The 23,902-nt window shown below is 36.6% G+C and overlaps 1 protein-coding gene and 1 long non-coding RNA gene across 2 annotated transcripts in view; one reads left to right on the top strand and one right to left on the bottom strand.

Moving 5' to 3' along the window:
• The window catches only part of LOC129728611 (potassium/sodium hyperpolarization-activated cyclic nucleotide-gated channel 2-like), a 536,552-nt gene that overhangs the window by 358,882 nt on the left and 153,768 nt on the right, over positions 1–23,902 (bottom strand). The gene's annotated exons all lie outside the window — the stretch shown is intronic.
• LOC129732450 (uncharacterized) lies at positions 13,127–13,617 on the top strand. The gene is made up of 3 exons (XR_008729258.1): positions 13,127–13,231; positions 13,314–13,464; positions 13,599–13,617. It is a non-coding gene; the product is annotated as an uncharacterized LOC129732450 (long non-coding RNA).

Genomic DNA, 23,902 nt, shown 5'->3' with positions numbered 1-23,902 from the left:
AATCAATCGCTCGAACATCTATGGATATATATACTGATTTGGTAACTATGTGATGCTACAGTTAAGTTTTAACTTAGTTCATTATTAACGTTCTGTTTTAAGATCCATTTATATTACTATGTAGTCGCGCGGTGTTGTGACTCGACGTTCGGGTGTATTTCGAGGCGAACGATTACTGGGATTTGTGTATTTTGTGATCTTATTTTTTTTTCTAATCGATTCTCGTCTTTAATAACAAGTGTGAATAAACGGAATGAAGGAATCATTCATTTAGATAGACTAAATGAAGACTGCATGCCCGCGGATTTCGTGTGTAATGCTTCGGTGTGGACGCGTCTTTGGCTCGAGCAAGTTTAAATTCATAGGTTTTAGGTATAGAGTATATATAGGATAGATTTCGCGTCCTGGTACCCAGATATTAACCCGTGTCTCTCGGTAACCGTTTAGCCGGAGACTACATGCTTAAGCTCAAGGTCATAAGTCCAATATCCTCGCGTACGCTTTATTTTTGAGGTGATACGTCATTAAATAGAATAGGTTCGGATCACGTTATGTTTTCACGGCGGATATAATGAACTCGTAGGCGCGATATTTTTTTATTAGGAACCCGGTACTTAAACTCAGCGCATCGTTTACCAAAACGAACCCAGCTGAAAACCTTTCCCTTTTCTCCAACATCCCAGTGGTTGCTCGTGGAAGTGCAGAGGTGTTCTCGGCTTCCAATAAAGCGAGTATCACGTCAACATATTCCTATACAACCTCCTTCTTTGACCTGCATTCGGATGCGGCCGGCGCTGGTATTGCCTGATATAAAGATTAGGGTCATCAGTTTTTACACATTGAGGATGAATGTTAGTCCCAAGCATCATCCATTGGTTCTCTGTGTAATTTCAGCTGATCTGGCAATAACGAAGTAGCAACCGCGGGCGGTCAATCATGCTCATGCTCATGCTCATGCTTAACAAATTTTTTAACAAACTGCCGTCATCCAACTTGTTTAAATTTTCTGGCTTTGCCATTATAATGTATGAATAATAGAGCGCCAATCGAATGAAGGGGAAAGTTTGACCATTGAATTTCAAAATACGGCAGCTTTCAGCTTTGCCTTCTCGGAAAAATTCCCTATGCGAAATTTAAGCACAATCTAGTTCCGTTAAGTGAACTCTCAAAGCGATCAAAGTTTGATTTTTCTTCTCTTACGTTATTCTTCCGGAATAACTTCAAAAAAAATTTAATATTTTCCCAAGAAACTCACGTATTTCAACAACAAATATCAAAATTCGATAAATGTTCAAGAACAAATTTGTAAATTTGAGCTAAATGAACCACAACCCTGCTAAAGAACTATGTAAAAATTATGAAATTCAAACGAAAAAGTAACCATCTTTAGAGCAAGATCGCGCCATAGGTCAGAATATCGACCATTTTTGATTTGAATGAAACTTTGCACACGTATTTGGCTTAGCAAACTGAGCATTTTTCACAGATAGATGAAAAGATTTTTTACACCCATGAGTTACATTCTAAAAGGGCGTATGCCTTTTGGCATAGGTTTTATTCGAAGCATTGTAGCCCAGAAACCGTTGGTTGTATAGAAAAACTGTCTGAGAATGAGTTGCAGGGAATTAAAAATGTACCAAAAAAAATATACACTGTACAAAAAAAATTTTTTTTGACTAAAAAAAATTAAAAATAAACTAAAAAAAATTAAAAATAAACATTTCAATTAAAAATAAGAGTTGCATTTTTTTTTTGTTCAAAGAAACTTGACGTTAATACGCAACTTTTTAAAAAAAATTCCAGGATGGAGAAATGAAAAATAGGTTTTTTATGGTAGATTATTTTTTTATAAAAATTCTAATTTAAACATTTTTCAAAATTTTTGTTTTCTGATGATTTCAAAAAATGCAGAGTCATTTTGAATCAAAAAGCTCTTGGTAGTAAACATTCTAAAGGCATCGGTTATCGAGTTATTTTTAATTTAAGCTCAAAAATTTATTAATATTTAGGAAAATACACGTTTTTCTTAATTTAAATCAAAAATATACAATTCATTCTTTGACAACAAAACGATTGGATAAATAACTCAAGCGCTGTACCTTATCCTACCTACACGTTCCCCCTTGCCGAATGTTTTATGAAAAAATATGTTTGTAGTGCAACACTACCTACTTGTTTACTAATAATAACTGTTTGTAAAGTACGCAACCAATAACTACTGGGTTACCTATAATATCTGTTTTCGCTTACAAATACGATTGCACTTCTCCAGATGTGTTAGTAACAGTTTGCATTTTGTGAAGATGAATAAAGTGAAAATGGAATACACCAAGCCCAAATGCTGTAAACCCTTTCCTGATCATCGGTGCTCATCAAGCTTACGTAAATTAAACGAAAACGTTATTGCAAAATTAAAAATATTGAACAGTCAAGCTCATTTTTATACGTCTTTATAAATTTGTGATTCGTGTAGTTATTGGAATGATAGTCAAGCCACCATTCATCCCTTCGTTGTTTACTATTCAGAATCTGGAACACTTAAGAATATCAGCTTCATCATAATATCGGAAGTACTCCATTATGATACTGTTGCGGTTCAGGTGGTCATTGCCAAATTAATGAGTTTTATGAAAACAACAATAGAGTTGAAAAAAGCGATATCAATGTCTGATGGAGCCGCCTCACAATATAAAAATAGAAAAAACTTTGCAAGTCTTTGCAAGTTCAAAACAAAATATAGCTGCACGTGGCATTTTTTTGTGGCTTTTCATGTTAAAGGCCCATGCGATGCAATTGGTGACATATTAAAACGAATGGCAGGAAATGCAAGTTTAGCTGAAGAACATAAACATCCCATTACAAACGCAAAAGAAGTTTATGATTGGTCTAATCAGAAAAGTAATAAAAATTCATCAAAAATGTCATTTAGTTGGGTATCATATGAAGAATATGAACAAGGAGTAACAGCATGGGGCAATATTTTCAAAAAATCTATAATAACAGCTGCCACACAAAAGTATTACTCTTTTGTTCCGATTTCAGAAAATGAGATACAAACGAAGCTGTTTTCAAAAGGTGACGAATCATTTACTTACGATGTATATAAAATACAAGGTGAAACTAGTTCTGTAAAGTATCTATGTTATAAAAAAATATGTTCCTAAGATAATAAAACTCGGAAATAAATATTTAATTCTTATATATATCTATATCACTCAGAACATTTAACTTTTTTCTTGAGAACCGTTCGCCCAATCGTTTAGTTGTCAAATAATGAATTGTGTATTTTTGATCAAGCATTCCAATGAACGTATGGTTTGCGCTGGAGAACCATGGACAAATTAAGAAAAACGTGTATTTTCCTAAATAATTATAATTTTTTTCACTTATATTAGAAATAACTCGAAAACCAATGTTTTTAGAATGTTTACTACCAAGAGCTTTTTGATTTAAAATGTTTCTCTGCATCTTTTAAAATCATCAGAATACAAATATTTTGAAAAATGTTTGGATTAGGATGTTTATAAAAAAATTAATCTACCATAAAAAAATTATTTTTCATTTCTCCATCCTAAACTTTTTTTTAAAGTTGCGTATTAACGTCAAATTTATTGAAAAAAAAAAAAATTCAACTCTTTTTTTTTAATTGAAATTTAATGTTTATTTTTAATTTTTTTTAGTCAAAAAAATGTTTTTTGTACAGTGTATATTTTTTTGGTGCTTTTTTAATTCCCTACAACTCATTCTCAGACAGTTTTTCTATACAACCAACGGTTTCTGGGCTACAATGCTTCGAATAAAACCTATGCTAAAAGGCATACACCCTTTTAGAATGTAACTCATGGGTGTAAAAAATCTCTCCACCTGTGAAATATGCTCAGTTTGCTAAGCCAAATACGTGTGCAAAATTTCATTCAAATCAAAAATGGTCGATTAAATTTTCGCGTATTTCCAGGCAATTTAGAATGATTTTGCTCTTTGGCCGCTTGTCATCGACTAAGATGCAAATATATGCAGCTGGAACATTTAACAAATCTTTTTTATGTCCTAAATCTTTCGTTTGGTGATGATTTTGTGATACTATCTCGCGCGGAACACATTTAAAAGTTTACATGAATTTAAGTATGAGTGGTGTTCTCTGACTTTATTACTACGTTTCCTCTTACGACTGATTATGATTACAGTTTGGCACATACCTATCCAAACAATGCCGTAATAGCAAAACAAACCTGTTTTCTGAAGGCTCATAGATAAAGCAATTGAATTTGTTCTACAGCGGATATGTGCACAATGTAAAAAAAACGTCTGTTTAAGTTGATTTTGCAAGTTTCAAACACCTGTCTCGTGCTCAAAATTAAACTGTTTATAAAATAGGCCAACAAAAACAGCTTTTATGCATTCTCAGGTCTATAACCGATCCAATAATAACCAGAAAACAAAAAAAATATTTTTGGCCTATTTGAATAGCATTGAATATTTTTCTTGGCCGCGCATAATAAAATTTGCTCTCCGCTGTGCCCTCCAGTAGCCAGTGTGCCAGCAAAATGTCCTGCAGCGTACGATACACAGTGGGGCGACTTCATACAAAGGCTGGCCAAGCCAAAAAAATGTCGATAAATGCGACAAAAACTTGGTATTTACATAATTTTGAGGCGCTGAACACAAATCTGGCATCCATTTTTTGTTTGGGGCCGTCCATAAAGCACGAAATCCAATTTGTATTACTTTTTTGACACCTTTTTCCTTACGTTTTTTTTTTATAGAATTATATGATTTTTGAACACAAGTAGTGCCACTGGGCGTCCTCCCCACTAAAAAAATATTACGTAATTTGTGGACGACCCCTCGAATTAAACAAATTTTTCCTAAATATATATATTTTTTTATTAATTAAAACAACACAAGTAATACAAACTAATTACAAATTGAAAAAATCATCATCATCATCATCTGTCGCTGTGATTGCTGAAATTTCCTGTTGAATTGTTTCACGAAAATTTAAAATTCATTATACTTATCAGCAGGATAAATTTCCTTCGCTGCAATTTTCATTTCTTCTAGTGATTTTCGATGTTTCATTGTTTCATATATATGTTGTCTTTCTAATCCGGTTTCTATGGTTGAGAGAGAACATTTAAATACATGTATAAAAGCATTAATTGACAACTTACTGGACATTTAATTAGGTGGTGCCGCTGAAGTTGAAGGCTCCAAAATTAAATTTAATGAATTTATGAAAACCAAGACACTGGAGTCACACAACGTTCTAAATTAATACGAAAAGATGCGGAAGGCGACGAACGTACTTTGTTTTTTTTTTCTCATACAGCAAACTGTGTGCTTTACTTTTGTATGCAGACGAGTGCGAAGCGAAAGCAATCTGCAAACGGGCTATTGTTAGCCGGAGTTTGATGGTATGAATTTGCTGCTACACCCAACGCAAACTGGGAACATTTTATTACTTTAGGGCAATTTTTTATTACTTATTGTGTCTTATGACTGCGCATTATACACGAATAGTAATAACAGATAAGTAACAAAAATTATGACGGGCACACGCTTGTATGTGTTTCTGCAGGGAAACATACAGCTAAGCACCGCAATGCATGTGTTAGCAAGACTTCACTCGCTGCATTTGTATTGATGCAACGATCAGATTCATTTTTGTCTGCTTCATCCACACATAATGAGAATCTCACCCGTCAACCTCGAATGTCTAATTAAAACACTTTCGTTTCGTCCCCCAGTGTTTACTTGAAATGAAAATATGTTATACTGTCTGAACAGAGTTGCCGAAGTTGCGAATATTGTTCTGGATGGGCACGAGTTTTGTATTTTCAAACAGGTGCAAATGAGTTTCCATGAACCAATGAGTTTGTGTTTTGGATAGCTTACAAGAAAGCGAGAGTTTTTGTTTTTCTCTAACGCAGTTTACAGATCGTGATGTCATTTGAAGACGCATTTCAAGTCTTTGAAATCATCAACGTTTGCATACTCTATGACGGGGAAAATGCTGCTTGGCAGCTCTTGTCATATTCTTTCTCTACTCCGTATGCATACAACGAGCGAACTAATACACGCTCCCCGGATGAATTGGAGATTGAAGAAACTTGTAACATGTACAACATATGCGACGGTGTGTAATTTTTTTTTACTTGAGATGGAAAGGGAGCAGTTTATGACAGAAAAATTCTTGCATGTGGTTGAAACGACCATTATTAGATAGTCGTACTCCCGTAACACGTGCTAAATATATGACAGTATGTGTTGTTACTTGACTGGGGAAGAATTTTATTGCCTTTTAAGTAATAGGTTTGTTACCTAAAAGGCAATTTTGCGCTATTGCTTCAAAAGTAATAAGGAAAAGTTTTGCGTGTAGGGTTTGACATTTCAATCAGTGTAGCGAATTTCATGATCATAAATTGAAAAGGGCTGAATGTTTTTAATATTGTTTCAAATTTGCAGAAAGTGCACGCAAAACTTTTCCTTATTACTTTAGAAGCAATAGCGCAAAATTACCTTTTAGGTAACAAATCCATTACTTAAAAAGCAATAAAATTCTTCCCCAGTCAAGTAACAACACATACTGTCATATATTTAGCACGTGTTATGAGAGTACGACTATCTAATAATGGTCGTTTCAACCACATGCAACGTTTTTTCTGTCGAAAAATCCTCCCTTTCCACCTCAAGCCAAAAAAAATCACACACCGTCGCATAAGTTGCACATGATACAAGTTTTTTCAATCTCCAATTCATACGGTGGGCGTGTATTAGTTCGCTCGTTGTATGCATACGGAGTAGCGAAAAAATATGACAAGAGCAGCCAAGCAACATTTTCCCGTCATAGAGTATGCAAAAGTTGATGATTTCAAAGACTTGAAATGCGCCCTAAAATGACATCACGATCTGTAAACTGCGTTAGAGAAAAATAAAAACATTCGCTTTCTTGCAAGCTATTTACAGCACATAATTATTGGTTCATGGAAACTCATTTGGACCTGTTTGAATATACAAAACTCGTGCCCATCCAGAACAATATTCGCAACTTCGGCAACTCTGGTCAGACAGTATTACATATTTCCATTTCAAGTAAACACTGGGGGACGAAACGAAAGTGTTTCTAATTGGACAATTGAGGTTGACGGTTGGGATTCTTATTATGTGTGGATGAAGACGAAAAAATGAACCAGATCGTTGCATCAATACTAATGCAGCGAGTGAAGTCTTGCCAACACATGCATTGCGGTGCTTGGCTGTATGTTCTCTTGCAAAAACACATACAAGCGTGTGGCCGTCATAATTTTTATTACTTTTTGTTTGTTACTTTTTGTGTATAATACGCAGTCATAAGACACAAAAAGTAATAAAAAATTGCCCAAAAGTAATAAAATATTCCCCGTTTGCTTTGGGTGTGGTAAATTAGTTTGACATAATTAAGATTTCATAAAGATTTGTTTACTGTTTCCTTCTTTACCACGTATTTTCATTGATAAATTTTGTGATTTTTGCTCAAATTTATATTTTATCCTTACGAATTGAATTCGATATCATAAATTTTCATTAATAAGATAATGGGGTTATGATTAAAGTTAGTCCTGGATGAAATTTCAACTTCAAAAAAAAAATAATAATAATAAAAAAATCCTCTATCGCTTTTTTGACTAAAGTGACAATTTGCGCAGTTTTGCGCTACAACGGAAAATATGCATTTGAAAGCTTAAGTTTTTACCTAAATTTCGAATGTAGTCACAACCATGGCAAACTGCGGCAACTAAACTTTTAAGCCACTTTTCTACAAAAAACACATTTTTTTGTAATTTTTTTAGTGTCAGGCCTACAATGACCAAATTTTAAGATTTTTAATGAAAGGGGTTTGTTTTGCATAATATTTACAACAACTTTTCCTTTGATGTCAAAAAAATCTAAGCTATCATTAAAGCTTCAGAGCGCCTCAAAGTAATGTACTGTTTTCAAAAAAAAAAAAACAAAAAAAAAACAAAAAAAAAACAAAATAGGTCGGTATGCCAAGTTTTGAAAAATCATAACAAAATCAGATTTCATGATATTGCGCCCAAATTTTGGATTAGGAACTTGAATGTTATAGCAATAAAGGAAAAATATTATGAAACCGCTAAAGAAAAAATATTTTTTGGCTGTTGGCCAGCGATTCCCCACTGTGCGATGGTAACTGTTGCTGCCATATGCAAAATAAAAATAACATGTTCCACAGAGCCTGGAAATTGACTCCTATGCAGCTCTCGTTTCTCAATGTCGCGTACCTCTAACAGCTATACTCCACTCGCTATTGTGTGACAAACTAGACTGATGCTGAATTTGCTACACGCAGTCTTTTGAATCGAGTTCAGCGTAGATTTTTGTCATGAAGGTGTGGCCGCGCAGCTAAGAGAAAGAGAAACAAAACAAAACACCTTCGATACTACTGAGTGATTTTTATAAGCACCGGAAAAAAGTTTTTGCTTTCCAGATGCGAAAATCACTCTCGTTCTTAGCTTAACTAATTTGCGTTTATAATATTTGACTGATAACGGTGTTCGAGTGGGCACAAAAAAATGAACCGGAAAATCACTCAATTTAGCAGTGAAAGTTCTTGAAATGAGGGTTATATCTTGCAACACTACCGTTTATCTTTGGGGCCCTGGTCGTTATTTTTAAAAAGGTTTTTGAGAAATAGATGAACAATTCACACCTGTAGTAGTTGTGAAAATTCTCATAACTCTTATCTTCAAGCATTTATAGCTCTGAAAAGAACCGATTCCATAATCTCCAGCTCGAAATGTGTGCTACAGAACGCACACATACCACCGGTAGCATTTAATATTTTACTTAGCCACGCAAAATAAAATTTGCTCTCCGCTCTGCCCTCCAACAGCTGTGCCAGCAAAATATCCTGCAACATACGATGGTAACTGTTGCTGCCGTATGCAAAATAAAGGTAAGGTGTTCCGCAGTGCCTGGAAGTTGACTCGTATGCAGCTCTCGTTTCCTAATGTCGCATACCTCTAACAGCTATACTCCTCTCGCTATTGTGTGACAAACTAGACTGAAGCTCAATTTTATACACGCAGTCTTTTGTATCGAGTTCAGCGTGGATTTTTGAAATTAGGGAGTGGCCACGCAGCTTAGAGAAAGAGAAACAAAACACTTTGTTGAGTCAGAATATGTAGGCAGTGGAATTTATTTCGTCCATGTTATTGTAATCCGTACTCGAGAAGCAAGGGAATAGCAAGGAAAATGTAAGGGAAAGCTTGAACTTGGAATTTTCACCTTTATTCACCATTAAGCCGTAAAGCAACATCGTTAAACATTATATCAAACAATTGTCACACATTTCATTTATTCACCGACATAGAAATGATTAAGATGCATCAAGTCATTCGCTTGCTATAATCGTTTGAAATCTGACGCATCATTTGCCAGTTTCATTTTCAATTTCACAAAATGTGATCTAGTAAAGAAAACAAAAACGTAGTCCTACGTCAAAAATCAAAAAATGGATTTCTTATTTAACCAATTTTATATGTTGGTATGTTTTATACATGTTTGAGATATACTATAATGATGTTATCAACGATTATAAAACGCATCTACTGTGAAGTGGTTTCAAGTATGCAAGCATCTTAGTTTTCAATTTAATTTATCAATATACTCTATATCTTTCTAAGTTGAAACCAAAATGGCAACGGTTGAGGTATGTAACTATATATTTCAAGTTTTACTATTTAGACATAACGTAGCACATGTGGAAGTTAAAGGCTTCTTGATCATGCTTCTTTATGCTTAGAGAAAAAAGATTTTGAATTTCACTTTTTCCCCTTATTTGGAATATCCTTCAAACTTTGGAAGCGATTGCAATTGCTCAAGTTTGATCTTTCAACCGGAATTCTCGTTTTCAAATGGCACTTCTGGAACCAAGTTATCGTACATCTGTCCCTTATTTTTATGTATTACACGATGCCTGGATTAATTATGTCTAAATGTTTTGCAACAGTAAACCTTATATAAACATAATCAAATGGTTATGGCGTTTAGGTCACTTTTTCATCGCCTAGAATTTTTTTATCTCTGAATGGATAATATTCTTGAAAAATTATTCTTCTATGCTCCATTACAGAAAATAGCGTTTGAGACATACTTGGGATTACGTATTTGACATTCGTCAATTATGCAAATAGTAGCTCTCATCGGTACTAAACATTTCTCCTGTTACACCAATTTAAAAAAAAATACACAAATATAACCGTAAATTCAACGGAGCCATCAATTTTCAGAAACATTGAGGCCAGCCATGGTGAAAACACCAAGCTGTACTGCTCAGGTGGCGCTTTTGACGTGGGACTACGTCTTTGTTTTCTATAGTGGTGTAAGCTTTGTAAACCTAGAAATGAAACTGACAAAAGTTCCGTCAGTTTTAAAACGATAATAACAGCATAACCACACGATGGATAACAATAACCAATAGGTTGTTTGATAGATAAAATGTTGGACAATTTTTATTGTAATTGTAATTCTAATTGTTTATTGGACATAGGCTGTTAGCCCGTTACCCCTCTTAAATCTAGATACAATACATGTTTGCGTTTAAGTATATTGCTGATTTCTTAAGTATAATTTGAGTCTTCTTCGAATTACTTCTGGAGTCATATTTACAGAGATTACGTCCTGCAGTTCATTGAACTCGTTCATAAATCTGCTGGTGGGTTCGTGTTGTGTGTAGTTCCTCGTCCTCAATGGAGGATCAAAGACCCTCCGACGACGAAGAGAAACCGGGCTTTCGTTGAAATTAAGTCGGTCCAACAGGTAAGAGCTTTCAATCCGTCCACTGAGTATGTTGCAGAAAAACACAATATCTGCGATCTTATGTCTGCTACTGATTGTTTCAAAATCTACTAGACAGCAAAGGTTTTCGTATTCGGGTAGTTCGTCATTCCATCCAAGGTGTCTTAAAGCGAATTTCACGAATTTACGCTGAACTGATTCAAGTCGTTGTTTTTGCATGCCATACTTTGGTCGCCAAACCACACTCGCGAAATCCAGTTTTGTTCTGACAAGACTGCCGTAAATTGCAAGAATTGCATGAGGGTCCGTAAATTCCCGTCCAAATCGTCGTGTGAGAGCAAAAAGTTGCATCGATTCCTTCACTACTCTATCGATATGATTGTTGAATGTGAGAGACTGATCCATTGTCACGCCCAGGTCTCGAACATTCCGTACGCGTTGTAAAATGGAAGGTCCTAGCATATAGTCAAACAATATCGGACGAACTCTCCTGGTGTACGTTATGACAGAGCATTTACTCGCATTTATACTCAGTCCATTTTCATCAACGAATCTCGTAAAACTATTCAGATCCTCTTGAAGCAAATCGCAATCTTCGGCGATTTTAATCGGTAGGAAAATTTTCACATCATCTGCGTAAATTAGTACTATTGCTCGGCTCATGAAGGTTGGCAATTCATTCATAACCATTACAAATAACAACGGACCTAGATGGCTACCTTGTGGGACACCTGACTGAACACCAAAGGTACTGATGTTTTGTTGAATATTTTGACATATTGCATTCTGTCTTTAAAGTATGTCTTAATCCATGCCAACAACTTCCCATTAATATTAAAATGGGCTGCGGCTCGTAAAATGCTATCTATTCCAACCACATCAAAGGCCTTGCTCATGTCCGTATATACACAGTCGACTTGATACCCTTTAGACATATAATATGTGACCATAGAGGAGAATTCACAAAGATTCGTCACAACCGATTTTCCTTTCAAGAATCCGTGTTGTGCAGTTGAAACGCGCTCTCGGATGCGTTCGTAGAGATGTGAGTAGACTAATCGTTCGAATAACTTAAGAACCGCGGACTGAATCGCTACCCCCCTGTAGTTCTCCGCATTCAAACGAGAGCCTTTTTTTATGAATTGGGGTTATATGAGAGATCTTCCAAAGAGGTGGAAAATGACCGGATGACAACGAGAAGTTGAAAAGAAAAGAAAGAGGTTCAACGAGTTCATCCTTGAATTCTTTAACCAACTTCGCTGGAAGTCTGCCCGGTCCAGCTGACTTACCAGAATCCAGCTCAGACAGCGCTTGTCTTATTTCTTCACGACGTAACTCCAGCAGATCGGTGGCATGTTCAACTGGATTGTTCACTTCCTCGTTGTTGTCAATTCGATAAACATTTTTAAAATATTCAGCGAAAAGTTCGGCGGTTTCCTGTCCGTTGTGTGAAAATCGATTTCCATACCTCATCACTTCCGGTATTCCGTTGACTCTACGCCTGCTATTTACAAAATTCCAGAAAGAGTTAGGGTTTTCCTTCACTCCATTCTGTATTCCATCGATGTAAACTTGATAGGCTTCTCTGTGCAACACTTTGAAGATCCGAAGAAGTTCTTTGTAGGCTGCGACATTCTCTATGGTTCGGTTTCGATGCATTCTTTTCAGAGCTCTCCGTTTGTCTTTAAGAACTTGAATTACTATCGGCGAAAACCATTCCGGGTACGGATTTTCCCCATTCGAGCGTTCCTTAGTCAAGGGGGCAAACCTTGCGAAAATAGTGAAGATAACAAAGTAAAACGACAAGACGTTGAAGTCTAGGCAGTTGCTAATGATCGCTGAACATTCAAGTCCACAATTCAAGACATCGAAAGAGTTTAGAAATTCTAACATCGATGCCGCATACTGTTGATAATGATCTTTTTCACGTTCAAAATCGTCTTGAGAGATGAAAATAATACTCCACGTAACGTCCGTTAATGCTGCTTTCACGGACGCCGTGTCCAATAATTCAAGGTTCAGGTGCTTTTTGGACATCCCAACTTCCAGTTCGCGTAGCGCAGCAGTGTTTATTGTCAATTGCATTGCGTAGTGGTGAATCTCGTTCGCTATTACCGGATCAGTCACAACAATTTGACAAGACTCGGTATCGGTGGTGAATACAAGATTCAAGTAGGTGCTGTTTGCGTTCGGCAAATCGCAAATTTGCATCAGTCCAGCTGACAGCAAACCATCAACAATGGCAGCTTCACTTTGAGAAGTAATTCGATCAGGTAAGAGAAGCGAATTCGTTCTTTCTTGCATACGCTTATTCCAGTTTAAATTTGGCAGGTTGAAATCCCCGCAAACGACGACCGTATCATTCGGACCAGCGGCTTCAACCATGGACTCAACAAAAACGACGAACGAATCGTAACGACGAGTGTTAGAGGTAGGTGGAATATATCCACAACATAACAATATTGATCCATTCAATGTAGTTATCTTAACGCAAATCGCTTTATTGTTTTCAGCTCGGGCAAACTCCGTGCTGGCAATTCGACGATGGATGGCAACAAGTGCACCACCACCAGTTATTTTGTCACTGTTGACCGAACTTCGATCGCAGCGGTAAACAGAAAAACAAGCGGGAAACAACATACCATCCTGTACGTCAGAGTCCAAGTAAGTTTCAACCATTGCGTATGCATCGTGGTCCAACTCCAGTGATGACAAATACAAGTGTTTTTGCCTTTGGACACCTTTAATACTGTGCATGTTTTGAAAGTATATACTAATAGATGTTTTTTCATTTACAGGATTTCTCACAGACGAACCAATGGTATCACAAATACAAGTGTTTTTGCCTTTGGACACCTTTAATACTGTGCATGTTTTGAAAGCATATACTAATAGATGTTTTTTCATTTACAGGATTTCTCACAGACGAACCAATGGTATCACGACCAGCCTCATCATGCGTGAAGGTGTAAGTAAGTGAACTCGCGACATTATTATACGTACTTTGTGTTATATTGGCTTCATTATTTGTAACAGAAATCTCGCCCTGAACAATATCATTGTTACAAAGCAACGGTCGGTCGGTTAGGAGCTGCGAGTGGCGTGGTGACACAACCGTGAAACTGAAAGGGTTCAATTTGCGGCGGATGATCTCGAGCAATTATGCTTCCCCGATCGACACCAACAAACTCTCGAAAATAAATTCCCTTCTGCCAGCTCGCTGGTTGCATTGCTTTTCCTTCCATTTCAATCCCAAACCCACTTTGAACGAGGCAAATGAAAGCTGTTTGAGATCAACACCCCTTTTGACCAACTTTATGACTTCGACAGGCTCATCTATGTCGAGATTCCGCTGTACCAGTTTCGAGATTTTCTCCATCGTGGCGTGTGGAGAGAATCTTGACAGGAATAGCCAGAATTTAGTCACTCTAGGGACGACTTGCACAACTGGAATAGGCAAAGCGGGGTCTGGCTCCTTGCTACCACAAAGCGTACGAGCCGCATCCTCATCGGTTTGTGGCGAATCGATTTGGATACGCGGTCGCTTTGTTGACTTAGGTGGAATTCTAGGCCATGGTGAGCGATTAACGAAACCCTGCTGTTGATGCTTCCCGACCATTTCGGTTATTTTTTCTGCATTTTTCCGAATCTCACCTCTCAATTCTTCAAGCACTTGGCTATGTTGGCTCATAATCTCCTGTAACAGATCGTTCGATGAGCCCAACGCGTTGCGAAAGTGAGCGCTGTTCATCAGCCTCCTGCACGATGGACACATCCAGTAGATCATCGAATTCGACCTGATTTCTGCCCACAAATTAGCGGTGAGGAGCGAACATTGCAAGTGAAACGATGACTTGCAAAATCCCTTACAGCACACAAGATCATTCTCGTCGGTGATTGGAGTTTGGCAGCCATGGCAACACTCTTCCATCTTCTCCGTAGTTCACTATCGAATTCGATGTCTCCAGGAAATAAAAACTACGATACTTCACGATGCACAGGTGTATACAGAGTCCAATGAGTCACAGAACACAAAGCTATACTTTAAAAAACTCAAAAACACATTAAAAATTGAACCTTAAAAAACAGCTAGTGATCACACAACGATAAGCTTTGTTTAATACGCTAGTTATCATTATAATTTCATTGCTCAGTGATAAAAATTGATAAAAAAGTTTCAAGGACAAATTTACGCGAACAATGTATCAATCACATGCGCGCATGCCTAGCACAGACGACATGAATAGACCCAACCAACCATTTACTGTGTCATTCTCTATACCAGTACAGCAAAATAACAGATTTTGCCCGTCCCAACAGGTCAATTAATGTTTGCTTCCATGGACTTAGTCTAATTTGTTGTCTCGAAGGTAAATGTTTTTCGAAAAGTTTGAAAAAGCCCTCTTTTTTGAAAAATTGTTAACCTGCTGTTAGAACCAAATCAAAACTGATGTCTGTAACGGCACCCGCGGTACTTGGGATTTACTCCTACAGGGTTCCGTCACATTAGGTGGTATATTTAGAACCCGGAAAGAAGCCGGTTCTCTACCGGATTCTTCGTATGTTGACACAGCCTTCAGCTGTGCATGCAAGTAGGTCAGAACTTGCTTACAGTTGAAGCCACGTCTTCCGCTTGGTTTGGGTGACGAAAACTGCCACCCCTAAGCACAATTAATTAAACAAGAGCCCGCGACACGGTACTTGATGGGTCGGTAACTCGTCGCCACATGCGCGAGGGTGAGTTACCGGTGTTGTTCACAAACACGACAGAGCGGTAGAGCGCACGGCTCACCGCTCTCGGTAGAATTAGACTAAGTGGGATTGAATCCACTAAATAATGTACTAAAATAGAGAAAGGCCGAGGAAAGGTGATTAGGGTAACAACGATGGTGGATTCGCAAGGGGAAATTGTCTCTCGCGGATTCACTCCAGGGCTATCGTTACGGTAATTGCTGTTAATCAAATCAATCGGTTATTAAAAGTGGTTGCATGTTGTCCTTCTGACCGCACGTACGGTATTCGTTCGTTTGAGTTCTTTCTCGATCACAAGTTCTGGTAGAGTCCTACGTGGGACTCTACATGTCTTGAAAAGAAACATGCTGGTAGAGGCCATTCAGTACCGTACAGAACAGTTGGAACAGAGCGCCGCTGGTCTATCATCAGCGGTACACAACTTCTATTCGTGTGCAATCAAGGAAAACCTGCAATGCTGCTGCTGATGGTGATTAACAGTTTATCTCATAAATGTGGTTACCATAAAAACCATGAATAGGTTATAGTTTTTACTCAACATGAATTGAACAGTTTTGCAACGGTTGTAAGTTATAAGTTATTATTATATTATTTTATCTCTAATCTCTAGAAACTAGAAGATCGTAACCGGCATATAATCGAAAGAGTAATTTCCTAAAAACAAAAATTTATAGAAGCGTAATGGCCGTCGAATGCTTATGATTTTTTTCTTTTTACTAAGATTTATTCAGTAATTGATTTGGATTTGAGCGATTTGGTTGGATTTGATTTTTAAGGAAATAGAATTACATCTGATTTAGACGCATTAGAAGAAGTTCTTGGTGTATAAACATCAACAAGGATACACTTTTATCGTGCCAAATATTAAATGGTCGGAGTTTAATCAAAGTGGACCAAGTTGTGAAATTAAAATAAGGAACGAGTTAATGATAGTATTGGATCAAAAATATCTTAAGCTACATCACACAACAATCAGTTTTGATTCAACGTGCGAGGAAAAAATCCGAACAACTTTGAAATTGACTACGATTTCGAAGTGCTGCACAAATCGAAAAATCCTTTTCCACAAAATGATGATCCACTTTTATATAACTGGCAAAGTGATTTGCAATTTTTGTGAGCAAAACAAAGAAAACTATAAAAGGTAATTGTTCCACTATTTTAAAGATCTTGGATATAAAAACATGTATAAACATTACTGTCAGACTCTTCGAGAATGAAAATACCTTCAGAACGATAAGCTGGCTCCGGACGATAATGCAATTTGCAAGAGAGCAAAGTTCGAGTGAAATTGAGGGCTGAAACGGCTGGTCGGTCGGCGAAATCATATCGTGAGCCTGGCAATAAATATCAGGTTGATATGAGGCAAGTACCCCAGAGGATCAGGAAATCAGCGCGATGTGGAGCTGAGATTTTCTTATGAGGTTTGTTAATGAGTTACACTACTCAAATAAACAAACAAGCTTGGAAAAATAAGTTGCGCAAGATTTTTTTGAAATTGAAAGTTTGTTCTGATTTTTTTTCTCATACGTTATCGCAGAAAAAGTAGAAAGAAGAGCATGATATTTTTCAGAATAACCAAAAAGCAATCATAGTGTGCAGTCAGAATGGACCAAGTGTTTACGTTGATGGTAATTGCCCCAGCTATGTTTGGACAGTAGGTACAGACTTTTTTAAAGACATTTCTATTTCAGACACATATGTTGAAACTGTTTCAAAGGAAAATACAAATTTAAGTTTGGAAATCCTGCACGTAATTGCGATTTATTAGTCTTTTGTGTGGGTGGCACAAAATTTCACAATTTCAGAAATAAGTTTATATTATAATACTGATACTGCTTTTAAACATGACGATTTTACCAATGAATTCTGTCAAAAGTGACAAGTATATATATGTTATTTTACTTAGATGTATGTATGTATCTGGTCGAAGTTACAAATCAAGACACTTGTTTTCAGCAGAATATGTGATTTGCACTTCAAAGAACACTAAAATATTTATCTATTTATTTAACATATTTCCCAGACGATCCAATTTTATTAAGCAACTTTGAATTATTACGTATATATTAAGGTACACAAACACTGTTAATACAAAGCATATGTAAACTGTTTCCAATTGAACTTAACAATTTCCAGATGTTTAACTGCTACAACGCTTAGATTTCTCCAGTCATTTCACTAAGATTCAAACGAACTCGTTGTGTCCTGGAATCGAAAAAAGTAATTGATTTTCAACAATTTTGCATATTATGCCACACTACCAAATTGAATATCTTGAGTATCGCCTACACTCTTGATATTACAATGATTTCAATAAAGTTAAATCAACGTCGAGATAAACCTATTTTAGTATTGTATGGGGATTGGGACAAAATCGACATGTTGTTGACATTTTAAGTAGATCAGACACCAACCAATCGATTTCTGAGACTTTTTTACACAATATAAGACCTAACTTAACAACCACTTTTAGATATTATCATTACCACCATTGATGCTCAGACATACTCGATATTATTTTGCTTTGTGAAATATACTACAACCATGCCAAACCCGATTTCATAGAATCGCCGTTTTGAGCTCAGTTTTTGTCCGATTTAAGATCTGTATTTTTAAAGATGAGTAAGAAGATGTTAATATGTTGACAAACTCTTAGAATTTTGATATTTGGCTTTAAAACAGAACAGCGTCGAAAAAAATATCGAAAATTTCCGATTTCTCAAAAATTAAAAACGGCGCCATTGTTGCCCCTTAAGTTGAAATATGTTCCAACTTGGGGAAATTTGGTTTTGCATCAAAACAAACAAAAAAATATACACTGGGGTAGATTTTTATAATAACGCGGATTATTTTTATGCGATTTTTTGAAATAACGAGAATTTTTCTTAAGCGATTTGGAAGATTACCAAATAAGTTAAGTATAAGTAAATCTAATAGAGTGAAAAATCACTCCTATGGTTCATGACAGTAAGATTTTCTGTTTTATCGATCTAAATAATGCAAATTTTGAATATATTTGCCGTTTTTATCAAATAATAGGCAATTTCAGTTGATTCGGGAAAAAGGAACAAAAACAATAATAATACTGTGCTACAGCGATTTAGAACTTCTGAAGTGACCTAGTGTAGGTTGTAACTCTTCTTGAGTGTAACATTCGCTCATACTAGAAATTTTCCAAACACCCTCAAAATTTGAAGTTATGGTCAAAACACGGTTTTTTGGACCTCAGTGCATACATCATTTTTTTTAACTCAGTCATTTCTGAACCGATTCTCAATATCTTAGCAGTTTTGGAGAGAAGATAAACAGAGCTTTCAAGATGTATACGGGATTGTTCTAATATCACTAAAACATATTGAGCTATTTGTGTTTAGATCTAATTTTTTAAACTTTTTTAGGCAATTTTTCAACCAAATTTGAAATTTGCCACTTGTTTTTGTGAGAAAGATACTACAAATACATTAAAATTTTGAAAGTATATTCAATGACGAATCAAACAAAAGTGATTTTGTTAAAATCGGTAAATATTTAGCTGAGTTATATATATTTAGTTATATTTTTTATGAAAACCAGAATTTCTGCCTTCTATCGCACAATTATTTCACGGTGCTACAAATGAAGAAAAATCGCAAGAACTTCTTAAGTGACCTAGTGTAGGTTGTAGGTCTTATTGAGTGTAACATTCGCTCATACTAGAAATTTTCCAAACACCTCTATAATTTGAAGTTATGGTCAAAACGGTTTTCGAACTTCAGCGAATACAATTTTTTTAACTCAGTCATTTCTTGACTGATTTTCAATATTTCAGCAGTTTTGAAAAGGGGATGGACAGAGTTTTTTTTTTAAATATTTACAGTTTCGTACCAATATCTGGTAGTAACCAGAGCATGGAAATTAAGAGACGAACGAGCGAAAGACATTAGGCCTGATCTACCTGTCTCTGAGCTCAAGAAATACATCAAATTAACAACTAGTGGAAAAGTCGAAACAATAAGTATCTCCAAAGATATCATTAAAATTTCTGCCAAAAGGACACAAGTTGTCAAATGTTGCGGAATTTTCGAAGAAAAACAATATACAAAATATATTTTTATAAAAAATGGCAAAATCAATAATGACGTCATTAAAATATATGAAGAAATAAAAGAGTCATTACCAAAACTAATAAAAAATTGTAGAAAATATCAAAGAGGTGGAAGATGATAAAACAAAATTGTTGATAAATGAATGACTTCCACATATTACCAACTGCAGGACATGCAGGAATGAAAAGGACACTCGCATCCATTAGTTAAAAATACTTTTGGGAGAATATGAAATCAGATGGATAATCAGAAATGCTAGTAATGGATCCCTAAGTAAATGTATTGCATAATTCAGATGTAAACGACTCGAATTCTTTATATTTTCGAAGCAGTATTCTTATATTTGGTTAAAATATTAAGTCTTTTACCTAATCTAATGAAAAATTCTTTGGTCAAGTTCAATTTTTAATGCCAAATATCAATAATTATTACCGATCTTAGTGTGCGCATAATGGACCCGGGTTCACTATGCGTATAATGGATCCTGGTCCATAATACGCAAATTATAATGTTTAGTCATGAAATGTTGTTTTTTTTTTACTTTCTCCTAGAAAGGTATAGCAATCACTTGCAAAACCGAAAGTGTAAAAGTGCTCCAAAGGGCCGAATGGCATATATCACTCGACTCAGCTCGACGAGCTGAGCATTTTCTGTATGTGTGTGTGTGTTGGTGTGTGTGTATGTGCAGATTTTTATTCTCACTCCATTTTCTCAGAGATGGCTAGACCGATTCTCATGAAATTAATTGCAAATGAAAGGTCTTGTTGCCCCATAGGACTCTATTAAATTTTATTGTAATCGGATTTATAGTTTAGAGGCTATGTGACAAAATGTAAAAATCATGAAACATCATTATCTCAAAAACTACACAACCGATTTGAACAGAATCGACTCCAAATGAACGGGCTACCTGAAATACCATTGACTTTTGAATTTTATGGAAATTGAACTTGCGGTTCAAAAGTTATGAAAATAAACGTGTTTTAAAGACTGTTTAATCTCACTCATGTTTCTCAGAGATGGCTGAACCGATTTTCATAAAATCAGTGTCAAATGGAAGGTCTAGTTGCCCCATAAAACCTCATTGATTTGTTTTGCAATCGGACTATTACTTTGCCTGTTATGTTTAAAAATGTGGAATCCAGCTACGAAAAGGAACATATTCCGACGACTACTTGGACTCACTCACTTTTCTCAGAGATGGCTGACCTGATTTCAACAAAATTAATGTCAATTAATAAGTCTAGCTGCCTTGTAACACCCTATTGAATTTTATGTAATCGAACTGTAATTTCGTCTGAAATGTACCGAAATGTGAAAATCACGAAACTTCATTATCTCAAAAACTACACAACCGATCTGATCAATATTATTATCAGATGAGCGGGCTAGTTAAGGGTTAAATGATTAATTATGATTGAACACGTGGTTTCAAAGTTTTGCTGCACTATGCGTTCCCATTTCATTTGATTATAATCGAGCTTAGGCAACCGTTATGTATTGAATTGTTAAGAAAATAACGAAAGTCTATTATCTCAAAGATTACATGACTTATTTGAACATAACATCCTCGAATTTTGGCTTCTGTACATCGCCTTAATTCTGAATATATATTCATATTGGGTGGTAAAGGTCATATTCAGCAGGCTTTCTGGCTTCAATCTGACACCAGAAATTCCCATATTGGGAGGTATTTAGTTATTTTGGTTGTTTTCCACAAAATAAAAGTGGTCGTGTTTAAATTCAGAATGGTGTCCAGGGTCACCGTTTGGTTTCTATGCATCCATATTGAGTATGATTAGGTCATTTTCAACTGCTTCCAAGAAGTTGCCATTTAGCAATTCAAAATGGTGCCTGAGGTCAATTGTTAGCTCATTGCATCCATTCTGGTTCCAGAGATATTGGATGGTATTTGGTTATTTTAGGCTGTTTTTCACAAACCGGAAGTCGCCATCTTGGATTTTAAAATGGTATTTAAGATAATTTCTGGCATCTGAGCGTCATTCTGGTTGAATGTTTTTAGAGGTAACAAATATGTCCATAATGGTTGGACACCCCTCCCACTTCTGGAAACACATGTTCCTGGGAAACAGCCAAAAATGATCGAATAACACCCAATACCGGAAGTCGCCATCTTAGAGTTCAAAATGGTATCTGTGGTCGATTTTAGCTCCTGTGTATCATCCTAGATCCGGATATTGTAATATTGGGTGGAAATCGGCCATTTTTGGCTGTTTTCCAGAAACCGGAAGTTGCCATCTTACAATCCAACTTGTTCACCTGCCAAATTTGGTCCCATTCAGTTGGTTAGTTCTCGAGATGTGCATAAATTTGTGTTTCATTTGTGTGGAACCCCTCATTCCAGAAAAGGGAGGGGTGTCGAACCATTATGGACATATTTGTTACCCATAGAAACATTCGCATGCAACATAGTATCCTGAATTATGCCTCTGATGGACCCTTAGTGAATAAGTGTTATTTAATCTTTTTCTTCGTTTTCAAGGTTTCCAAAGTAAAATTTAGTATTAGTGCTTGGTATTATTATGTTTATGATCATATTTGTAACACATGGCATACCGGCATACCGTCCTTTTTCCTGAGAAACTGTATCAGTAGTCTGCCAGCTCCAATGAGTAATCTCTTCACCAAATCCATCAGTTCGGGTGTTTTCCCCTCGATCTTGAAATCAGCATACATGTTTCCAGTACATAAGAAAGGGAACAGAAGAAACGTTAATAACTATCGAGGAATCTCAGCGCTTTGCTCTATCCCGAAGCTTTTTGAGCTCAGCGTGTTCGAACCCACTTTCTCGTTCTTCAAGCAGTACATCGCAGACGAACAACACGGTTTCATGCCTAAGCGATCCACAGCCACGAATCTCCTGACCCTTACATCTTACGCAATGAACAGCTTTGACGACCAGTCTCAGACGGACGTTATCTACACGGACCTTTCCGCAACCTTTGACAAACTGAGTCACGAGATCGCCGTTGTGAAGTTTGAAAAGCTCGGCTTCGGAGGCCCCCTGCTACTATGGTTTAAACTCACTCCGGCATCCCTAAAGGTAGCCACCTCGGGCCACTGATTTTTCTTATTTACCTGAACGATGTCAACTTCCGGCTTCTGGGCCCTCGACTGTCCTTCGCTGACGATCTGAAGCTATTTGCAAAAGTGAAGGTTCCCTCCGATGCCGCTACACTCCAGGAGCAGTTATCGATTTTCGCGAAATGGTGTGTCGACAATCGCATGCAATTGAACGTCGACAAGTGCGAGATCATAACGTTCTCAAGGAAGCTTAGCCCAACGACTTTCGATTATAAGCTATCAAAAACGCCTCTACGACGCACAACCTGTGTTAATGACTTGGGAGTACTGCTCGACTCCAAACTCACATTTAAACAACATATGACCTTCACCGTCGACAAGGCCAGCAGGAACCTGGGATTCATAATACGCATAGCAAAAAATTTCAGCGACATTTATTGTCTAAAATCTTTATATTGCGCTTTGGTACGATCTAGCTTAGAATACTGCGCTTCAGTGTGCAGTCCCTACTACCTGAACGGAGTAAGCAGAATCGAGGCAGTACAACGACGGTTCATTCGCTTTGCTCTCCGTAGACTACCGTGGACTGACCCCTTTCAACTACCGAGCTTCAAACAGCGTTGCAGGCTTATCGATTTGGACACCCTGCAAAATCGTCGGGATGTGATCAGAGCTATATTTATCTCGGACGTATAGCCGGATAGGCCCGGCGATTCTCGAACAACTTAACATCTATGTCAGACCACGTATGTTGCGAAATAGCCTGTTTCTTCACGTGCAAAGTAGACGAACAAACTACAGTAGCTTTGGCACGATAACCGGTCTACAGCGCCATTTTAACCATTACGCATCATGTTTCGACTTTGACGCCAGCCGCGAGGTACTGAAGAATCGATTTTCAACATTAGCACGTAGCCGTTAGATTAAGAAAATCAGTTGGGCCATAAGGCCTGTTGATGTATTTTTTACAAATAAACAAATAAACAAATAAACACACAATTCGCTTGGAAAACAATTGAATATAATTTGTCTCTGCTTACAAAATGGCTTACAGACCGCTGTGTTATGTTGTGCTGAATGAAAATTAGTTATTTTTCCTATTTTCTTGCAGAAATTTAGAAAATTCATATCATCCTTATCTATAGCATGTTGGAGTTATTCGTGAAAGATATTCAAGACTGCTCAGCGGAATTATAACCAACCATCGGGATATTAAT

This window comes from Wyeomyia smithii, chromosome 3, assembly GCF_029784165.1.
Source record: "Wyeomyia smithii strain HCP4-BCI-WySm-NY-G18 chromosome 3, ASM2978416v1, whole genome shotgun sequence".
Classification (NCBI taxonomy): Eukaryota; Metazoa; Arthropoda; class Insecta; order Diptera; family Culicidae; genus Wyeomyia; species Wyeomyia smithii.
Note: the sequence above shows the minus strand (reverse complement) of the source record. Positions and strands in the feature narration are given on the sequence as shown.